This window comes from Anser brachyrhynchus (genome assembly GCF_964034855.1).
Source record: "Anser brachyrhynchus genome assembly, contig: SCAFFOLD_234, whole genome shotgun sequence".
Taxonomy (NCBI): domain Eukaryota; kingdom Metazoa; phylum Chordata; class Aves; order Anseriformes; family Anatidae; genus Anser; species Anser brachyrhynchus.
Window position 1 is genome coordinate 109,120 of NW_027663966.1, and position 21,884 is coordinate 131,003.

The 21,884-nt window shown below is 50.6% G+C and overlaps 2 long non-coding RNA genes across 2 annotated transcripts; both read left to right on the forward strand.

The window, feature by feature from the left end:
• Positions 1–2,315: 2,315 nt before the first annotated feature.
• Positions 2,316–4,825, forward strand: LOC308186568. Its single transcript, XR_013944110.1, has 2 exons — positions 2,316–2,365; positions 2,856–4,825. It is a non-coding gene; the product is annotated as an uncharacterized lncRNA (long non-coding RNA).
• A 12,108-nt stretch (positions 4,826–16,933) lies between these two features.
• LOC308186574 lies at positions 16,934–18,631 on the forward strand. Its single transcript, XR_013944114.1, has 2 exons — positions 16,934–17,673; positions 17,788–18,631. It is a non-coding gene; the product is annotated as an uncharacterized lncRNA (long non-coding RNA).
• The last annotated feature ends 3,253 nt before the right edge of the window (positions 18,632–21,884 follow it).

A 21,884-nucleotide genomic window follows, 5' to 3' on the forward strand; every position in this document is an offset into this window, starting at 1 on the left:
TTTCGGGCTTGCATCTGGAGGGGCTTGGGGCCTGCCTTTGGGGGGGTGGTTGTGAGCTGCTTGTATACTGTAGGGGCCTGCTTGTACACCTTTGGGGCCTGCGTCTGGGGGGGGGTGGGAGCTGCTTGTACACTGTTAGGGCCTGCCTTGGGGGAGGGGTTGGGGCATGTGCCTTGGGGGTATGGGGTTGGGAGCTGCTTCTACGCTGTAGGGGTCTGGGTCTTGGGGGGTTGGGGCTGTTTGTACACCTTTGGGGCGTGCCTCTGGGGAGGATGGGGAGTTGCTTGTACACCTTTGGGACCTGTGTCTGGGGGGGGGTTGGGGCCTGTGCCGGGGGGGTTGGGAGCTGCTTGTACGCTCTAGGGTCCTCTGGCAGGCTTTGGGGCCTCCCTTTGAGGGGGGCAGTTGGGAGCTGGTTGTACACTTTTGGGGCCTGAGTCTGGGGTGTGGGGGCTGGGGCTGAGGCCTGGGGCCTGGGGCATGCATCTGGGTGGTGGTGGGGGGGGGGTCCAGTTCATGGGGTGGGTGGGTTGGGAGCTGCTTGTGGACAGTTGGGGTCTGCATCCGGGTGTGGCTGGGGCCTGCTTGTAGACTTCTGCAGCCTGTGTCTGGTGTTTGGGGGCTTTTCTGTAGTGTTTGGGGATTGCATTTTGGCTTTGGGATGTGTCTAGAGCTTCTGGGGCCTAGCTGTAGTGCTTGGGGCCTGCGTCTGGGGCTTTTCTGTAGCATTTTGGTAGCGTGTTTGTGATTTGGGGTCTGTATCCAGGGTTTTGCCTTTTTTGTAGTTTTCAGCTTTGTGTCTGTTTCTTTGTTGGTTGCCTGGGGTTTGGGGTTTGGATCATTAGTCAGTGTCATTAGCGTCGGGGGGTTGATATGAAGGGTTAGGGTTGTGGTTAGAGTTGTTAGGGTTAAAGAGAATAAGGATTTTAGGGTAAGGGGATCAAGGTTGTGGGAATAAAAATGTTTTTGCACAGAGTTACATCGTTTAGAGGGAAGGAAGGTGGTATTGATATATGCTTGCAGTGATAAGAAAGCTTAACAGACAACCTTGTAAAATGCAGACAACCAGAATCCTTAGAGCAATTGGGTGGAAATCACGGTGTAAGAAACATTACCACCTCAAAGAGGAAAACAGTCAAGAAAAAAATAAAATTGACTAGTAACAGGCCAGCAGCTGTGTATTTTCTGTGAAGCACTGGATAGATTGTGAACATGGATTACCCAGTCAATGGGGAAACTGGGGAGGGTCCTGGTCACCGAGAGGAAAAAAAAAATTATATAAACTGTGTTATGGAACTAGTAGGTGGCTTGTGGGACGCCTGCCATTGCAATCGTGAATAAAAATGCTACCTCACTGAGATACTTGCCTGAGCCTATGGTATTGGTTACAGAGTGTTTCTAATAAGGTGTTAGGGTTTTAAGGTTTCAGGGCTAAGGCACTAGGGTTGGGTTTCAGGGTTAGGGTTTCCAGGGTTTAGGGTTAGGATTTTAAGGTTGTTAGGGTTGGAGTTATAAGGGTTAGGGTTTGGGGGTTAGTGTGTTAAGGTTTTAAAGTATTTTGTGGTTTTAGTGTTGATAGGGTTTTTAGGGTTAGGGTCTTAGGGTTTTAGTTATGGTCAGGTATTTAGGGTTAGGGTTTTAAGGTCTTATTTTTTTTTTTTTAAGGTTAGGGTCTCCAGCGTTAGGGCTTTGAGAATCTTTACGTTTTGGGTTAGGGTTTAGAGGGTCTTAATTTTTAGGGTTAGGGCTTTTAGGCGTAGGTCTAGTGTGGTAAATTTTATCGGGTTAGGACTGTAAGGGTTTTTAGGGTTAGGGTTTCTAGGGTTTTTTGGGGTAGGGGTTAGGGTTAGATCCGTGGGAGCCGTAGTGTTAGGGGTCAGGGTTCTTAGGGGTAAGGCCCAATATTAGGGTGGAAGGCCAAACTAAGGGGGGAGCCCCCCCCAAAATTGAAGGGTCGAAGCCCCAATTTAGGGGAAGAAACGTCAAAATTGTGGGGTCCCCCAAAATTGGGCGGAAGAGCTCTTAATATTGGGGGAAACCCAAAAAAGGAGGGTGGGGGTCTCTAAAATTGGGGGGACCCCCCAAGTTGGTTGTGTCCCCCCCCAAATCGGTTGTGTCCCCCCCAAATTAGGGGAGGAACCCCCAAAATTGGTTGGGCGAACCCCCAAATTGGGGGGAAGAAGACTTAAATGGAAGTGTGAAATTCCAGAATTGGATGTGGACCCCCCAGAACCGTCTTCAGGGGTTTAGTGTGGTAAATTTTATTGGGTTAGGGCTGTAAGGGTTTTTAGGGTTAGGGTTTCTAGGGTTTATTGGGGTAGGGGTTAGGGTTAGATCCGTGGTTGCCATAGGCTTAGGGGTCAAGGTTCTTAGGGGTTAGGCCTAATATTAGGGCGGAAGGCCAAAATAAGAGGGGAGGAGCCCACCCAAAATTGAAGGGTTGAAGCCCAAAGTTAGGGGAAGGAACGTCAAAATTGTGGGGTCCCCCAAAATTGAGCGGAAGAGCTCTTAATATTGGGGGAAACCCAAAAAAGGAGGGTGGGGGACTCTAAAATTGGTTGTGTCCCCCCCAAAATTGGTTGTGTCCCCCCCAAAATTGGTTGTGTGTCCCCCCAATTAGGGGAGGAACCCCCAAAATTGGGTGGGCGAACCCCCATATTGGGGGGGAAGAACACTTAAATGGAAGTGTGAAATTCCAGAATTGAATGTGGACCCCCCAGAACAGTCTTCAGGGGTTTAGTGTGGTAAATTTTATCGGGTTAGGGCTGCAAGGGTTTTTAGGGTTAGGGTTTCTAGGGTTTGTTGGGGTAGGGGTTAGGGTTAGATCCGTGGTTGCCATAGCGTTAGGGGTCAAGGTTCTTAGGGGTTAGGCCTAATATTAGGGCGGAAGGCCAAAATAAGAGGGGGGGAGCCCCCCCCAAAATCGAAGGGTTGAAGCCCAAAGTTAGGGGAAGGAACGGCCAAATTGTGGGGTCTCCCAAAATTGGGCGGAAGAACTCTTTAATATTAGGGGGGAACCCAAAAAAGGAGGGTGGGGGACTCTACAATTGGGGGGGGACCCCCAAAATTGGTCGGGTCTCCCCAAATTAGGGGAGGAACCCCCAAAATTGGGTGGGTGAACCCCCAAATTGGGGGGAAGAAGACTTAAATGGAAGTGTGAAATTCCAGAATTGAATGTGGACCCCCCCCAGACCTGGGGAGGAATCCCCAAACTTGGGGGGGACCCCCAAAATTGGGGTTAAAGCCCCAGATCCCGGGGAGCTAAGCCCCAAATTAAGGGAAGGAACCTCAAACATGTGGTGAGAACCCCAACATTGGGGGAAAGAACCTTAATATTAGGGTGGCAGGCCAAGAAAGGATGGTGGGGGCCTCCAAAATTGTGGGGGGCTTGGAATTGGGGGGAATCCCCAAAATGGAGGGGGAACCCCAAAAGTGGGGGGGGGGGGCGAAGCACCAAATTAGGGGAAGGAACCCCAAAATTGCGGGGAAGAACTCTGAAATGGAGAGCTGAAAACCCAAAATTGAGGGGAAACCCCCCAAAACGGCGGGAAAACCCTCCATAAACACGAAACCGGTAATGTAACAGAGCAAAAAATGGCGTCCTACGGCAAGGTGCGAGGCTCAATTTTCTGGGGAGTGCTGGGAAATGTAGTTCTTGGCCACCGGGTTTCCGGGAGTCCATATTGTTTTCCCAGAGCATGCCGGGAGATGTAGTTCTCGGACACTGGGCTTCCGGGAGGCCATGTTGGTTTCCCATCTTTGCTAGACTCCGGGTGCTCTGGCTTCACAGAGAAACCCCCAAACTGAAAAATGTACCTGCTAATATATTGGGCTCTAAATGTAGCCCTGGGTTAATTGAATAACAATCCCTGGGTAAGATTGAAGTGCAGGAGGGGTTGGCTACGGTTTTAAGAGCCGGTTTGCAGAAAAGGGATTTCCCGTTAAGAAATGGCATATACTGATTGTTCTCTTCCTTGCTCTGCCAAGACCTGAAGCACATCTTGGAAGCCAGGCAGAATCCGTGGAGCCAATGGAGTTCTCAAGCTCGACTTCAGCTTCTTCCCAGCTAGAAGAAGCAAGGACACGCCGGCTGAGTTCCACAGGCAACGCGCCCGTATCTGTAGACGAGGATTTAGAGATGCTACTTTGGGAACTCTCAGACGGCATACTGGAAGCCGAGCTCGACTTGGACCCAGGGAAGGATGAGGATGACCTCCTCCTTGAGCTTTCCAAGATGATTGATGATTGAACTGCATAGTCCTATGGTATATTAAAAAAAAAAAAAAAAAAAAAAAAAAACCAACTCTTCTTCTTGTTGGATACCCTGAGGTGATCCTTTTTCTAACTGAGGCTTTGCAATGAGACTTAAAGCACAGTTGGAACTGGTAGAAATTGGCAGGATTTGCACTCAGTTGTCCTAAGTTTTCCTGCTGGTCAGAGTTAAGGTCTTGTGCATAGTTCCGTAAGTATAGGTGGCTACCTTTGATATCAAGAGGACAAAACACTTGTTTCTTTTGGCACAGAAAGATGTCCATCGGCACGCTGTGGTGGCTGTGAATTGACGTAGTGATGGAGCGATGCTCTGAAGGCTTAAACGGAAAGCTTCTTCCTTCCGCCCCCCCTTGGCACAGCTCGATGTTGGGCACATTGTGAAGCCTGGGTGTTCTGATTTCTCGGACAGTTGATACCCAAATCCCGGAGTTACTATGTCAACTCTTGACTTTTATTTGTGTATGCCATTGTTTTGACTGTAATCTTTTCAGATGATGAAGCTGTAAGGGCGGGAGGGAGCAAAATAATTATTCTAGCGTTGTGGACCAAACATGCTGCCAGGAGTGGTGGTGGTGGGGTCAGCCCACCCGGCCTTACTTTCAATTATCAGGGATGATAAAATGGTGTGAAAAGCAGCAGCTCTGCGATACGGCTACGCTACCCCCACTCCCTTCTCTTGTGCTGTACCAAAGTTCCCCCAAGCTTTGGTTGGTGCTTTTTGCTGGTGACAGTAGGACTCCAGGGCGAGTAGTCGGGACTCTCCTGCAGTAACTGGGTCAATTAAGGGTTGGTTTAAGTGCCTCCTGGTTTTTAAAATTGCTCCCCTGAGCTGCTGGCTCTGCTGCCTGCTACAGCAAATGTTCGGGTGCCATCAGCGTCGCACTTGGGCGTGGGCACTGACCCTGCGGAGGAGAGCTGAGACTCGCGTGTATTGTGTACCCTGCCGCCAGTGATCGTTTTCCCCTAGCAGATCTATTTTGAATCATTTCCCTAAATTTTAGAGGAACTTTAGGCTCTTTGTGCTATGATTTGTGAAGCTGTAGGGGCCCTCAGGCATTTGCTGCTGGCAGAGGAAAACCGCTTGTCGAATTTGTTGTAAATACTTTCTGTTTGGACAACAACGCCTGTGTGTGTGTGTGTGTGTGTGTGTGCGTGCTTTGACGACCCCCTGCGACGCCCCAGCTCCGCGAGGGAAGCTTTGAAGCGGCTCTGGGAAAACCTCTGCGGAAGAAACCGCTGCTAGTGACTTGCGGAAAAGGGACTCCACAATCAGTGAGATTGTAAAGTAGGTATGTTTATTCAGCGCTGGGCAGCACGGGAGGTCGTGGGCATGAAGATTGATGACTCTTCCTCGTCACCGCTAGTTGACCTCTTGTCTTTGCACAGACTCAGTTGCTCCTTGGCTCTTGTCCATCTGCAGGACCAGTTTCTCCCAGTTTCTTAAGACAGGCTCACTCTCTTATTAGGAGACTGACCTTGGTAAGGGGCCCAAGGCTTCTTGCTTTAGTTAATTGGCACAATGCACCATAGTTAGCAAAGACGCTAAGTAGCATCCTAGTTTAACGCTGTCAGCGCTCTATCTCTACTTGATAAGATTCTCCTAACTCCCTCTCTCACTGGAGCCCACGCAGCCCTCCGTCCTGCCGAAGGACTTCACGGGGACTTCTGCCAGCTCCGGGTGCCCGCATACAGACAGAAATGGCTTTGAGAGAAAACAATCAGGAGGAGGAGAGCTCAGAGACTGCGGCCGGCTTCGGCCACCTTCCCCTCGCTTTCCCTCTCCGTGTTCAAACCGAGCACTGTTCTGCCGTCAACCTTCGCTGCCTCTGCCCGCGGCGCTGGGCTTTCGCGTGTGCCATTGCTCCTCTACATATTTTATCCTTCCTTTTGTAAGGAATGGTCCAGCAATTCGTGTCACTAAGGGATTTGAAGGGTTAACATCGAGGCCCGGGTCTAGGTGATAAGAGAACAAAGGGGTTTTTAGGGAAAAGTGCTGACTACTGCAGGGGATGTTGCTAGAGTTTCTGAAATCCGGCGCAGAGGCTCCCAAACGAGGAGGAAGGGGGAGCTGAAGGACAATTGAAGGACAAAAGCCTGAGAGGAAGACAACCAGCATTCAGCCCGAGCAAGCCCCGAGAGACCACCAGAGACTGGTACGCAGGCGCCCCTGGGAGGGGTTTCGGATTCCGGAAACCAATTCTAATAACCCTGCCTCTTCTCGAAGTAGTAATGAATATGTATTAGCCTGGGAGCATCAAAACCAGCCGCCTTACGTAACAGGCGTGCGTCCTGGGGGAGCAGAGACTCCCGGCGCACCCAGCGCTGCTTGCTTGCCTCTATTCGTTTAATAAATTGTAAACTTTGATTGTAATCCTATTTGGATTTATAACAGCCATTTATAACACTTTTTATATTTGTATTTTATTTAAGGCTGTCTTGCCCCCCTCCCCCCCCAGCCTCGCTGCTCGCCAATAAAGCTGGCGCAGGGGCTAAGGGATTTGAAGGGCCTGCTTGTACACCTAAGGGATTTGAGGGCCTGCTTGTACACCTTTGGGGACTGCCTCTTTTTGGGGGGGGGGGGGGGGGGGGGGGTGTTAGGAGCTGCTTGTATACTTTTTTAGGCATTCCTCTGAGAGGGGGTTGGGAGCTTCGTGTATACTGGGGGGGGAGGGCCTCCCTCGAGGTGGAAGCGGGGGGGTTTGGAGCGTTTCTACACTGTAGGGGCCTGCCTGTACACTTTTGGGGCCTGCCTTGGAGGGGTTGGGAACTGCTTGTACACCTTTGGGGCCTGCGTCTGCGCGGGGCGGGGGGGGGTTGGGGGGTTGGAGCTGGTTTTAACCTTTCGGGCTTGCATCTGGAGGGGGTTGGGGCCTGCCTTTGGGGGGGTGGTTGTGAGCTGCTTGTATACTGTAGGGGCCTGCTTGTACACCTTTGGGGCCTGCGTCTGGGGGGGGGTGGGAGCTGCTTGTACACTGTTAGGGCCTGCCTTGGGGGAGGGGTTGGGGCATGTGCCTTGGGGGCATGGGGTTGGGAGCTGCTTCTACGCTGTAGGGGTCTGGGTCTTGGGGGGTTGGGGCTGTTTGTACACCTTTGGGGCGTGCCTCTGGGGAGGATGGGGAGTTGCTTGTACACCTTTGGGACCTGTGTCTGGGGGGGGGTTGGGGCCTGTGCCGGGGGGGTTGGGAGCTGCTTGTACGCTCTAGGGTCCTCTGGCAGGCTTTGGGGCCTCCCTTTGAGGGGGGCAGTTGGGAGCTGGTTGTACACCTTTGGGGCCTGAGTCTGGGGTGTGGGGGCTGGGGCTGAGGCCTGGGGCCTGGGGCATGCATCTGGGTGGTGGTGGGGGGGGGTCCAGTTCATGGGGGGGGTGGGTTGGGAGCTGCTTGTGGACAGTTGGGGTCTGCATCCGGGTGTGGCTGGGGCCTGCTTGTAGACTTCTGCAGCCTGTGTCTGGTGTTTGGGGGCTTTTCTGTAGTGTTTGGGGATTGCATTTTGGCTTTGGGATGTGTCTAGAGCTTCTGGGGCCTAGCTGTAGTGCTTGGGGCCTGCGTCTGGGGCTTTTCTGTAGCATTTTGGTAGCGTGTTTGTGATTTGGGGTCTGTATCCAGGGTTTTGCCTTTTTTGTAGTTTTCAGCTTTGTGTCTGTTTCTTTGTTGGTTGCCTGGGGTTTGGGGTTTGGATCATTAGTCAGTGTCATTAGCGTCGGGGGGTTGATATGAAGGGTTAGGGTTGTGGTTAGAGTTGTTAGGGTTAAAGAGAATAAGGATTTTAGGGTAAGGGGATCAAGGTTGTGGGAATAAAAATGTTTTTGCACAGAGTTACATCGTTTAGAGGGAAGGAAGGTGGTATTGATATATGCTTGCAGTGATAAGAAAGCTTAACAGACAACCTTGTAAAATGCAGACAACCAGAATCCTTAGAGCAATTGGGTGGAAATCACGGTGTAAGAAACATTACCACCTCAAAGAGGAAAACAGTCAAGAAAAAAATAAAATTGACTAGTAACAGGCCAGCAGCTGTGTATTTTCTGTGAAGCACTGGATAGATTGTGAACATGGATTACCCAGTCAATGGGGAAACTGGGGAGGGTCCTGGTCACCGAGAGGAAAAAAAAAATTATATAAACTGTGTTATGGAACTAGTAGGTGGCTTGTGGGACGCCTGCCATTGCAATCGTGAATAAAAATGCTACCTCACTGAGATACTTGCCTGAGCCTATGGTATTGGTTACAGAGTGTTTCTAATAAGGTGTGACCATGGAGAGGACATGAGAAAATGGGATGGAAAATCTACTGCGACCCTAGAGGCACGGGTACGTGAATTGCAAAGGAAAACAATTGGGAAAAAGGAGTTCTCTGAAAGGTTTGCTGCTCCAACTTCCAGCAGGCAGTCCTTTAAACACAGAAATGAAGATTCTGACCAGGACTAGAGGGGCCCTGCCTCCAGCCAGGGGGAGGAAAGGGACAATCGAGTTTATTGGACTGTGTGGATTCGATGGCCTGGCACGTCAGACGCACAGAAGTATAAGGCTTCGGTAGACACCGGTGCACAATGTACTCTAATGCCATCAAGCTATAAAGGGCCAGAGCCCATCTGTATTTATGGTGTGACGGGGGGATCCCAGCAGTTAACTGTATTGGAGGCTGAAGTGAGTCTAACCGGTAATGAGTGGCAAAAGCACCGTATTGTGACTGGCCCAGATGCTCCGTGCATCCTTGGCATAGACTATCTTAGAAGAGGATATTTCAAGGACCCAAAAGGGTTCCGCTGGGCTTTTGGCATAGCTGCTTTGGAGACAGAGGACATTAAACAGTTGTCTACCTTGCCTGGTCTCTCAGAGGACCCTTCTGTTGTGGGGTTGCTGAGGGTTGAAGAACAGCAAGTGCCGATCGCTACCACAACTGTGCACCGGCGGCAATATCGCACCAACCGAGACTCCCTGAGTCCCATCCATAAGCTAATTCGTCAACTGGAGAGCCAAGGAGTGATCAGCAAGACTCATTCACCTTTTAATAGTCCCATATGGCCAGTGCGAAAGTCTAATGGTGAGTGGAGACTAACAGTGGACTATCGTGGCCTGAACGAAGTCACGCCACCACTGAGTGCTGCAGTGCCGGACATGCTAGAACTCCAGTATGAACTGGAATCAAAGGCAGCCAAGTGGTATGCCACAATTGATATCGCTAATGCATTTTTCTCCATCCCTCTAGCAGCACAGTGCAGGCCACAGTTTGCTTTCACTTGGAGGGGAGTCCAATATACTTGGAATCGGCTGCCCCAGGGGTGGAAACACAGCCCTACCATTTGCCATGGACTGATCCAGTCTGCGCTGGAGCAGGGGGAAGCTCCTGAACACCTGCAGTACATCGATGACATCATTGTGTGGGGTGACACTGCAGAAGAAGTTTTCGAGAAAGGGAAGAAAATAGTCCAAATCCTTCTGAAGGCTGGTTTTGCCATAAAACAGAATAAAGTTAAAGGACCTGCACGAGAGATCCAGTTTTTAGGAATAAAATGGCAAGATGGACGCCGTCAAATCCCAATGGATGTGATCAACAAAATAACAGCTATGTCTCCACCAACTAGCAAAAAAGAAACACAAACTTTCCTAGGTGTCGTGGGGTTTTGGAGAATGCATATTCCAAATTACAGTCTGATTGTAAACCCGCTCTACCAAGTAACCCGTAAGAAGAATGCTTTTGAATGGGGCCCTGAGCAACGACAAGCCTTTGAACAAATTAAGCAGGAAATAGTTCATGCAGTAGCCCTCGGGCCAGTCCGAACAGGACCAGATGTAAAGAATGTGCTCTACACCGCAGCCGGAGAGAATGGTCCCACCTGGAGCCTCTGGCAGAAAGAACCTGGGGAAACTCGAGGTCGACCCCTGGGGTTTTGGAGTCGGGGATACAGAGGATCTGAAGCCCGCTATACTCCAACTGAAAAGGAGATATTGGCAGCATATGAAGGAGTTCGATCTGCTTCGGAAGTGGTCGGTACTGAAGCGCAGCTCCTCCTGGCACCCCGACTGCCGGTACTAGGCTGGATGTTCAAAGGAAGGGTCCCCTCTACGCATCATGCAACTGATGCTACATGGAGCAAGTGGGTTGCACTGATTACTCAGCGGGCTCGAATAGGAAACCCCAGTCGCCCAGGAATCTTGGAGGTGATTATGGACTGGCCAGAAGGCAAATACTTTGGGATATCACCAGAGGAGGAGGTGGTTCGTGCTGAAGAAGCCCCCCTGTACAACAAGCTACCGGAAAATGAGAAGAAATATGCCTTGTTCACTGACGGGTCCTGTCGTATTGTGGGAAAGCATCGGAGATGGAAAGCTGCTGTATGGAGTCCTACACGACGAGTTGCAGAAGCTGCTGAGGGAGAAGGTGAATCGAGTCAGTTTGCAGAAGTAAAAGCCATTCAGCTGGCTTTAGATATTGCTGAACGAGAAAAGTGGCCAGTTCTCTATCTCTATACTGATTCATGGATGGTAGCAAATGCCCTGTGGGGGTGGTTACAGCAATGGAAGCAGAACAACTGGCAGCGCAGGGGCAAGCCCATCTGGGCTGCGGCATTGTGGCAAGATATTGCTGCCCGGGTAGAGAACCTGGTTGTAAAGGTACGCCATGTAGATGCTCATGTGCCCAAGAATCGGGCTACTGAAGAACACCAAAACAACCAGCAGGTGGATCAGGCTGCTAAGATTGAAGTGGCTCAGGTGGACCTGGACTGGCAACATAAAGGTGAATTATTTATAGCCCGATGGGCCCATGACACCTCAGGCCATCAAGGTAGAGATGCAACCTACAGATGGGCTCGTGATCGAGGGGTGGACCTGACCATGGACACTATAGCACAGGTTATTCATGACTGTGAAACATGTGCTGCAATCAAGCAAGCCAAACGGTCAAAACCTCTTTGGTATGGAGGACGATGGCTGAAATATAAATATGGAGAGGCCTGGCAGATTGATTACATCACACTCCCTCAAACCCGCAACGGCAAGCGCCACGTACTTACAATGGTGGAAGCAACCACCGGATGGCTGGAAACATATCCTGTGCCCCATGCCACCGCCCGGAACACTATCCTGGGCCTTGAAAAGCAAGTCTTATGGCGACATGGCACCCCAGAGAGAATTGAGTCAGACAACGGGACTCATTTCCGAAACAACCTTATAGACACTTGGGCCAAAGAACATGGTATTGAGTGGGTGTATCACATCCCCTATCATGCACCAGCCTCTGGAAAAGTTGAACGATACAATGGACTGTTGAAGACTACACTGAAAGCAATGGGTGCTGGGACATTCAAAAATTGGGATACACATTTGGCAAAGGCCACCTGGTTAGTCAATACCAGGGGATCTGCCAACCGAGCTGGACCTGCCCAATCAAACCTGTTACGCACTGTAGAAGGGGATAAAGTTCCTGTAGTGCACGTAAGAAACATGCTGGGTAAAACAGTCTGGGCTACTCCTGCCTCAGGAAAAGGCAAACCCATTCGTGGAATTGCTTTTGCTCAGGGACCTGGATGCACTTGGTGGGTAATGCAAAAGAATGGGGAGGTCCGGTGTGTACCTCAAGGGGATTTGATACTGGGTGAGAATAGCCCATGATTTGAATTGTAGTATGTTAATTATTATATAATAATGTATGTCATCACTACCATGATTGCTATATATCATAGATGAAAATGGTGATTAATTAGAATGTATTGGACAGAGTGTAACCTGAGCATGACATAAATGGTATGGAATAAGGGGTGGATATCTGTCCTGGTTCCAGTTAGGACAGAGTTAAGTAGCTCATAGTAGCTGGTAGGGTGCTATGTTTTGGATTAGGATGAGAAGAGCGCTGATAACATGCTGATGTTTTAATTGTTGCAGAGCAGTGTTTACACCAGGCCAAGGACTTTTCGGCTTCTTGCTCTGTCCTGCCAGCGAGCAGGCTGGGGGTGCAGCAGGAGCTGGGAGGGGACAGACCCAGGACAGCTGACCCAAACTGGCCAAAGGGGTATTCCATACCGTCTGACGTCATGCTAAACAATATATAGGGGTGGCTGGCCGGGGTGGGGGGCCGGCTGCTCGGGAATAGGCTGGGCATCGGTCAGCGGGTGGTGAGCAATTGCATTGTGCATCACTTGTTTTCTTACACATTATTATTGTTAATACTATTACCATTATCACTATTATTATTATTATTGTTATTATTATTTTCCTGTCTTAATAAACTGTCTTTATCTCAACTCACAGGCTTCACTTTCCCGTTTCTCTCCCCCATCCCAGAGAGGGAGGGGGGAGGGTGAGCGAACGGCTGTGTGGTGTTTAGCTGCCAGCCGGGTTAAACCACAACAGGGTTTTAAGGTTTCAGGGCTAAGGCACTAGGGTTGGGTTTCAGGGTTAGGGTTTCCAGGGTTTAGGGTTAGGATTTTAAGGTTGTTAGGGTTGGAGTTATAAGGGTTAGGGTTTGGGGGTTAGTGTGTTAAGGTTTTAAAGTATTTTGTGGTTTTAGTGTTGATAGGGTTTTTAGGGTTAGGGTCTTAGGGTTTTAGTTATGGTCAGGTATTTAGGGTTAGGGTTTTAAGGTCTTATTTTTTTTTTTTTAAGGTTAGGGTCTCCAGCGTTAGGGCTTTGAGAATCTTTACGTTTTGGGTTAGGGTTTAGAGGGTCTTAATTTTTAGGGTTAGGGCTTTTAGGCGTAGGTCTAGTGTGGTAAATTTTATCGGGTTAGGACTGTAAGGGTTTTTAGGGTTAGGGTTTCTAGGGTTTTTTGGGGTAGGGGTTAGGGTTAGATCCGTGGGAGCCGTAGTGTTAGGGGTCAGGGTTCTTAGGGGTAAGGCCCAATATTAGGGTGGAAGGCCAAACTAAGGGGGGAGCCCCCCCCAAAATTGAAGGGTCGAAGCCCCAATTTAGGGGAAGAAACGTCAAAATTGTGGGGTCCCCCAAAATTGGGCGGAAGAGCTCTTAATATTGGGGGAAACCCAAAAAAGGAGGGTGGGGGACTCTAAAATTGGGGGGACCCCCCAAATTTGTTGTGTCCCCCCCCAAATCGGTTGTGTCCCCCCCAAATTAGGGGAGGAACCCCCAAAATTGGTTGGGCGAACCCCCAAATTGGGCGGAAGACGACTTAAATGGAAGTGTGAAATTCCAGAATTGGATGTGGACCCCCCAGAACAGTCTTCAGGGGTTTAGTGTGGTAAATTTTATCGGGTTAGGGCTGCAAGGGTTTTTAGGGTTAGGATTTCTAGGGTTTGTTGGGGTAGGGGTTAGGGTTAGATCCGTGGTTGCCATAGCGTTAGGGGTCAAGGTTCTTAGGGGTTAGGCCTAATATTAGGGCGGAAGGCCAAAATAAGAGGGGAGGAGCCCACCCAAAATTGAAGGGTTGAAGCCCAAAATTAGGGGAAGGAACGTCAAAATTGTGGGGTCCCCCAAAATTGAGCGGAAGAGCTCTTAATATTGGGGGAAACCCAAAAAAGGAGGGTGGGGGACTCTAAAATTGGTTGTGTCCCCCCCAAAATTGGTTGTGTCCCCCCCAAAATTGGTTGTGTCCCCCCCAAAATTGGTTGTGTCCCCCCCCCAATTAGGGGAGGAACCCCCAAAATTGGGGGGCCTGCTTGTACACCTTTGGGGCCTGCGTCTGGGGGGGGGTGGGAGCTGCTTGTACACTGTTAGGGCCTGCCTTGGGGGAGGGGTTGGGGCATGTGCCTTGGGGGCATGGGGTTGGGAGCTGCTTCTACGCTGTAGGGGTCTGGGTCTTGGGGGGTTGGGGCTGTTTGTACACCTTTGGGGCGTGCCTCTGGGGAGGATGGGGAGTTGCTTGTACACCTTTGGGGCCTGTGTCTGGGGGGGGGTTGGGGCCTGTGCCGGGGGGGTTGGGAGCTGCTTGTACGCTCTAGGGTCCTCTGGCAGGCTTTGGGGCCTCCCTTTGAGGGGGGCAGTTGGGAGCTGGTTGTACACCTTTGGGGCCTGAGTCTGGGGTGTGGGGGCTGGGGCTGAGGCCTGGGGCCTGGGGCATGCATCTGGGTGGTGGTGGGGGGGGGTCCAGTTCATGGGGGGGGTGGGTTGGGAGCTGCTTGTGGACAGTTGGGGTCTGCATCCGGGTGTGGCTGGGGCCTGCTTGTAGACTTCTGCAGCCTGTGTCTGGTGTTTGGGGGCTTTTCTGTAGTGTTTGGGGATTGCATTTTGGCTTTGGGATGTGTCTAGAGCTTCTGGGGCCTAGCTGTAGTGCTTGGGGCCTGCGTCTGGGGCTTTTCTGTAGCATTTTGGTAGCGTGTTTGTGATTTGGGGTCTGTATCCAGGGTTTTGCCTTTTTTGTAGTTTTCAGCTTTGTGTCTGTTTCTTTGTTGGTTGCCTGGGGTTTGGGGTTTGGATCATTAGTCAGTGTCATTAGCGTCGGGGGGTTGATATGAAGGGTTAGGGTTGTGGTTAGAGTTGTTAGGGTTAAAGAGAATAAGGATTTTAGGGTAAGGGGATCAAGGTTGTGGGAATAAAAATGTTTTTGCACAGAGTTACATCGTTTAGAGGGAAGGAAGGTGGTATTGATATATGCTTGCAGTGATAAGAAAGCTTAACAGACAACCTTGTAAAATGCAGACAACCAGAATCCTTAGAGCAATTGGGTGGAAATCAAGGTGTAAGAAACATTACCACCTCAAAGAGGAAAACAGTCAAGAAAAAAATAAAATTGACTAGTAACAGGCCAGCAGCTGTGTATTTTCTGTGAAGCACTGGATAGATCGTGAACATGGATTACCCAGTCAATGGGGAAACTGGGGAGGGTCCTGGTCACCGAGAGGAAAAAAAAAAATTATATAAACTGTGTTATGGAACTAGTAGGTGGCTTGTGGGACGCCTGCCATTGCAATCGTGAATAAAAATGCTACCTCACTGAGATACTTGCCTGAGCCTATGGTATTGGTTACAGAGTGTTTCTAATAAGGTGTTAGGGTTTTAAGGTTTCAGGGCTAAGGCACTAGGGTTGGGTTTCAGGGTTAGGGTTTCCAGGGTTTAGGGTTAGGATTGTAAGGTTGTTAGGGTTGGAGTTATAAGGGTTAGGGTTTGCGGGTTAGTGTGTTAAGGTTTTAAAGTATTTTGTGGTTTTAGTGTTGATAGGGTTTTTAGGGTTAGGGTCTTAGGGTTTTAGTTATGGTCAGGTATTTAGGGTTAGGGTTTTAAGGTCTTATTTTTTTTTTTTTAAGGTTAGGGTCTCCAGCGTTAGGGCTTTGAGAATCTTTACGTTTTGGGTTAGGGTTTAGAGGGTCTTAATTTTTAGGGTTAGGGCTTTTAGGCGTAGGTCTAGTGTGGTAAATTTTATCGGGTTAGGACTGTAAGGGTTTTTAGGGTTAGGGTTTCTAGGGTTTTTTGGGGTAGGGGTTAGGGTTAGATCCGTGGGAGCCGTAGTGTTAGGGGTCAGGGTTCTTAGGGGTAAGGCCCAATATTAGGGTGGAAGGCCAAACTAAGGGGGGAGCCCCCCCCAAAATTGAAGGGTTGAAGCCCCAATTTAGGGGAAGAAACGTCAAAATTGTGGGGTCCCCCAAAATTGGGCGGAAGAGCTCTTAATATTGGGGGAAACCCAAAAAAGGAGGGTGGGGGACTCTAAAATTGGGGGGACCCCCCAAATTGGTTGTGTCCCCCCCCAAATCGGTTGTGTCCCCCCCAAATTAGGGGAGGAACCCCCAAAATTGGGTGGGCGAACCCCCAAATTGGGGGGAAGAAGAATTAAATGGAAGTGTGAAATTCCAGAATTGGATGTGGACCCCCCAGAACAGTCTTCAGGGGTTTAGTGTGGTAAATTTTATCGGGTTAGGGCTGTAAGGGTTTTTAGGGTTAGGGTTTCTAGGGTTTGTTGGGGTAGGGGTTAGGGTTAGATCCGTGGTTGCCATAGGGTTAGGGGTCAAGGTTCTTAGGGGTTAGGCCTAATATTAGGGCGGAAGGCCAAAATAAGAGGGGAGGAGCCCACCCAAAATTGAAGGGTTGAAGCCCAAAGTTAGGGGAAGGAACGTCAAAATTGTGGGGTCCCCCAAAATTGAGCGGAAGAGCTCTTAATATTGGGGGAAACCCAAAAAAGGAGGGTGGGGGACTCTAAAATTGGTTGTGTCCCCCCCAAAATTGGTTGTGTCCCCCCCAAAATTGGTTGTGTCCCCCCCAATTAGGGGAGGAACCCCCAAAATTGGGTGGGCGAACCCCCATATTGGGGGGGAAGAACACTTAAATGGAAGTGTGAAATTCCAGAATTGAATGTGGACCCCCCAGAACAGTCTTCAGGGGTTTAGTGTGGTAAATTTTATCGGGTTAGGGCTGCAAGGGTTTTTAGGGTTAGGGTTTCTAGGGTTTGTTGGGGTAGGGGTTAGGGTTAGATCCGTGGTTGCCATAGCGTTAGGGGTCAAGGTTCTTAGGGGTTAGGCCTAATATTAGGGCGGAAGGCCAAAATAAGAGGGGGGGAGCCCCCCCCAAAATCGAAGGGTTGAAGCCCAAAGTTAGGGGAAGGAACGGCCAAATTGTGGGGTCTCCCAAAATTGGGCGGAAGAACTCTTTAATATTAGGGGGGAACCCAAAAAAGGAGGGTGGGGGACTCTACAATTGGGGGGGGACCCCCAAAATTGGTCGGGTCTCCCCAAATTAGGGGAGGAACCCCCAAAATTGGGTGGGTGAACCCCCTAATTGGGGGGAAGAAGACTTAAATGGAAGTGTGAAATTCCAGAATTGAATGTGGACCCCCCCCAGACCTGGGGAGGAATCCCCAAACTTGGGGGGGACCCCCAAAATTGGGGTTAAAGCCCCAGATCCCGGGGAGCTAAGCCCCAAATTAAGGGAAGGAACCTCAAACATGTGGTGAGAACCCCAACATTGGGGGAAAGAACCTTAATATTAGGGTGGCAGGCCAAGAAAGGATGGTGGGGGCCTCCAAAATTGTGGGGGGCTTGGAATTGGGGGGAATCCCCAAAATGGAGGGGGAACCCCAGAAGTGGGGGGGGGGGGGCGAAGCACCAAATTAGGGGAAGGAACCCCAAAATTGCGGGGAAGAACTCTGAAATGGAGAGCTGAAAACCCAAAATTGAGGGGAAACCCCCCAAAACGGCGGGAAAACCCTCCATAAACACTAAACCGGTAATGTAACAGAGCAAAAAATGGCGTCCTACGGCAAGGTGCGAGGCTCAATTTTCTGGGGAGTGCTGGGAAATGTAGTTCTTGGCCACTGGGTTTCTGGGAGTCCATATTGTTTTCCCAGAGCATGCCGGGAGATGTAGTTCTCGGACACTGGGCTTCCGGGAGGCCATGTTGGTTTCCCATCTTTGCTAGACTCCGGGTGCTCTGGCTTCACAGAGAAACCCCCAAACTGAAAAATGTACCTGCTAATATATTGGGCTCTAAATGTAGCCCTGGGTTAATTGAATAACAATCCCTGGGTAAGATTGAAGTGCAGGAGGGGTTGGCTACGGTTTTAAGAGCCGGTTTGCAGAAAAGGGATTTCCCGTTAAGAAATGGCATATACTGATTGTTCTCTTCCTTGCTCTGCCAAGACCTGAAGCACATCTTGGAAGCCAGGCAGAATCCGTGGAGCCAATGGAGTTCTCAAGCTCGACTTCAGCTTCTTCCCAGCTAGAAGAAGCAAGGACACGCCGGCTGAGTTCCACAGGCAACGCGCCCGTATCTGTAGACAAGGATTTAGAGATGCTACTTTGGGAACTCTCAGACGGCATACTGGAAGCCGAGCTCGACTTGGACCCAGGGAAGGATGAGGATGACCTCCTCCTTGAGCTTTCCAAGATGATTGATGATTGAACTGCATAGTCCTATGGTATATTAAAAAAAAAAAAAAAAAAAAACCAAAAAAAAACCCAACTCTTCTTCTTGTTGGATACCCTGAGGTGATCCTTTTTCTAACTGAGGCTTTGCAATGAGACTTAAAGCACAGTTGGAACTGGTAGAAATTGGCAGGATTTGCACTCAGTTGTCCTAAGTTTCCCTGCTGGTCAGAGTTAAGGTCTTGTGCATGGTTCCGTAAGTAGAGGTGGCTACCTTTGATATCAAGAGGACAAAACACTTGTTTCTTTTGGCACAGAAAGATGTCCATCGGCACGCTGTGGTGGCTGTGAATTGACGTAGTGATGGAGCGATGCTCTGAAGGCTTAAACGGAAAGCTTCTTCCTTCCGCCCCCCCTTGGCACAGCTCGATGTTGGGCACATTGTGAAGCCTGGGTGTTCTGATTTCTCGGACAGTTGATACCCAAATCCCGGAGTTACTATGTCAACTCTTGACTTTTATTTGTGTATGCCATTGTTTTGACTGTAATCTTTTCAGATGATGAAGCTGTAAGGGCGGGAGGGAGCAAAATAATTATTCTAGCGTTGTGGACCAAACATGCTGCCAGGAGTGGTGGTGGTGGGGTCAGCCCACCCGGCCTTACTTTCAATTATCAGGGATGATAAAATGGTGTGAAAAGCAGCAGCTCTGCGATACGGCTACGCTACCCCCACTCCCTTCTCTTGTGCTGTACCAAAGTTCCCCCAAGCTTTGGTTGGTGCTTTTTGCTGGTGACAGTAGGACTCCAGGGCGAGTAGTCGGGACTCTCCTGCAGTAACTGGGTCAATTAAGGGTTGGTTTAAGTGCCTCCTGGTTTTTAAAATTGCTCCCCTGAGCTGCTGGCTCTGCTGCCTGCTACAGCAAATGTTCGGGTGCCATCAGCGTCGCACTTGGGCGTGGGCACTGACCCTGCGGAGGAGAGCTGAGACTCGCGTGTATTGTGTACCCTGCCGCCAGTGATCGTTTTCCCCTAGCAGATCTATTTTGAATCATTTCCCTAAATTTTAGAGGAACTTTAGGCTCTTTGTGCTATGATTTGTGAAGCTGTAGGGGCCCTCAGGCATTTGCTGCTGGCAGAGGAAAACCGCTTGTCGAATTTGTTGTAAATACTTTCTGTTTGGACAACAACGCCTGTGTGTGTGTGTGTGTGTGTGTGTGTGCGTGCTTTGACGACCCCCTGCGACGCCCCAGCTCCGCGAGGGAAGCTTTGAAGCGGCTCTGGGAAAACCTCTGCGGAAGAAACCGCTGCTAGTGACTTGCGGAAAAGGGACTCCACAATCAGTGAGATTGTAAAGTAGGTATGTTTATTCAGTGCTGGGCAGCACGGGAGGTCGTGGGCATGAAGATTGATGACTCTTCCTCGTCACCGCTAGTTGACCTCTTGTCTTTGCACAGACTCAGTTGCTCCTTGGCTCTTGTCCATCTGCAGGACCAGTTTCTCCCAGTTTCTTAAGACAGGCTCACTCTCTTATTAGGAGACTGACCTTGGTAAGGGGCCCAAGGCTTCTTGCTTTAGTTAATTGGCACAATGCACCATAGTTAGCAAAGACGCTAAGTAGCATCCTAGTTTAACGCTGTCAGCGCTCTATCTCTACTTGATAAGATTCTCCTAACTCCCTCTCTCACTGGAGCCCACGCAGCCCTCCGTCCTGCCGAAGGACTTCACGGGGACTTCTGCCGGCTCCGGGTGCCCGCACACACACAGAAATGGCTTTGAGAGAAAACAATCAGGAGGAGGAGAGCTCAGAGACTGCGGCCGGCTTCGGCCACCTTCCCCTCGCTTTCCCTCTCCGTGTTCAAACCGAGCACTGTTCTGCCGTCAACCTTCGCTGCCTCTGCCCGCGGCGCTGGGCTTTCGCGTGTGCCATTGCTCCTCTACATATTTTATCCTTCCTTTTGTAAGGAATGGTCCAGCAATTCGTGTCACTAAGGGATTTGAAGGGTTAACATCGAGGCCCGGGTCTAGGTGATAAGAGAACAAAGGGGTTTTTAGGGAAAAGTGCTGACTACTGCAGGGGATGTTGCTAGAGTTTCTGAAATCCGGCGCAGAGGCTCCCAAACGAGGAGGAAGGGGGAGCTGAAGGACAATTGAAGGACAAAAGCCTGAGAGGAAGACAACCAGCATTCAGCCCGAGCAAGCCCCGAGAGACCACCAGAGACTGGTACGCAGGCGCCCCTGGGAGGGGTTTCGGATTCCGGAAACCAATTCTAATAACCCTGCCTCTTCTCGAAGTAGTAATGAATATGTATTAGCCTGGGAGCATCAAAACCAGCCGCCTTACGTAACAGACGTGCGTCCTGGGGGAGCAGAGACTCCCGGCGCACCCAGCGCTGCTTGCTTGCCTCTATTCGTTTAATAAATTGTAAACTTTGATTGTAATCCTATTTGGATTTATAACAGCCATTTATAACACTTTTTATATTTGTATTTTATTTAAGGCTGTCTTGCCCCCCTCCCCCCCCAGCCTCGCTGCTCGCCAATAAAGCTGGCGCAGGGGCTAAGGGATTTGAAGGGCCTGCTTGTACACCTAAGGGATTTGAGGGCCTGCTTGTACACCTTTGGGGACTGCCTCTTTTGGGGGGGGGGGGGGTGTTAGGAGCTGCTTGTATACTTTTTTAGGCATTCCTCTGAGAGGGGGTTGGGAGCTTCGTGTATACTGGGGGGGGAGGGCCTCCCTCGAGGTGGAAGCGGGGGGGGTTGGAGCGTTTCTACACTGTAGGGGCCTGCCTGTACACTTTTGGGGCCTGCCTTGGAGGGGTTGGGAACTGCTTGTACACCTTTGGGGCCTGCGTCTGCGCGGGGCGGGGGGGGTTGGGGGGTTGGAGCTGGTTTTAACCTTTCGGGCTTGCATCTGGAGGGGGTTGGGGCCTGACTTTGGGGGGGTGGTTGTGAGCTGCTTGTATACTGTAGGGGCCTGCTTGTACACCTTTGGGGCCTGCGTCTGGGGGGGGGGTGGGAGCTGCTTGTACACTGTTAGGGCCTGCCTTGGGGGAGGGGTTGGGGCATGTGCCTTGGGGGCATGGGGTTGGGAGCTGCTTCTACGCTGTAGGGGTCTGGGTCTTGGGGGGTTGGGGCTGTTTGTACACCTTTGGGGCGTGCCTCTGGGGAGGATGGGGAGTTGCTTGTACACCTTTGGGGCCTGTGTCTGGGGGGGGGTTGGGGCCTGTGCCGGGGGGGTTGGGAGCTGCTTGTACGCTCTAGGGTCCTCTGGCAGGCTTTGGGGCCTCCCTTTGAGGGGGGCAGTTGGGAGCTGGTTGTACACCTTTGGGGCCTGAGTCTGGGGTGTGGGGGCTGGGGCTGAGGCCTGGGGCCTGGGGCATGCACCTGGGTGGTGGTGGGGGGGGGTCCAGTTCATGGGGGGGGTGGGTTGGGAGCTGCTTGTGGACAGTTGGGGTCTGCATCCGGGTGTGGCTGGGGCCTGCTTGTAGACTTCTGCAGCCTGTGTCTGGTGTTTGGGGGCTTTTCTGTAGTGTTTGGGGATTGCATTTTGGCTTTGGGATGTGTCTAGAGCTTCTGGGGCCTAGCTGTAGTGCTTGGGGCCTGCGTCTGGGGCTTTTCTGTAGCATTTTGGTAGCGTGTTTGTGATTTGGGGTCTGTATCCAGGGTTTTGCCTTTTTTGTAGTTTTCAGCTTTGTGTCTGTTTCTTTGTTGGTTGCCTGGGGTTTGGGGTTTGGATCATTAGTCAGTGTCATTAGCGTCGGGGGGTTGATATGAAGGGTTAGGGTTGTGGTTAGAGTTGTTAGGGTTAAAGAGAATAAGGATTTTAGGGTAAGGGGATCAAGGTTGTGGGAATAAAAATGTTTTTGCACAGA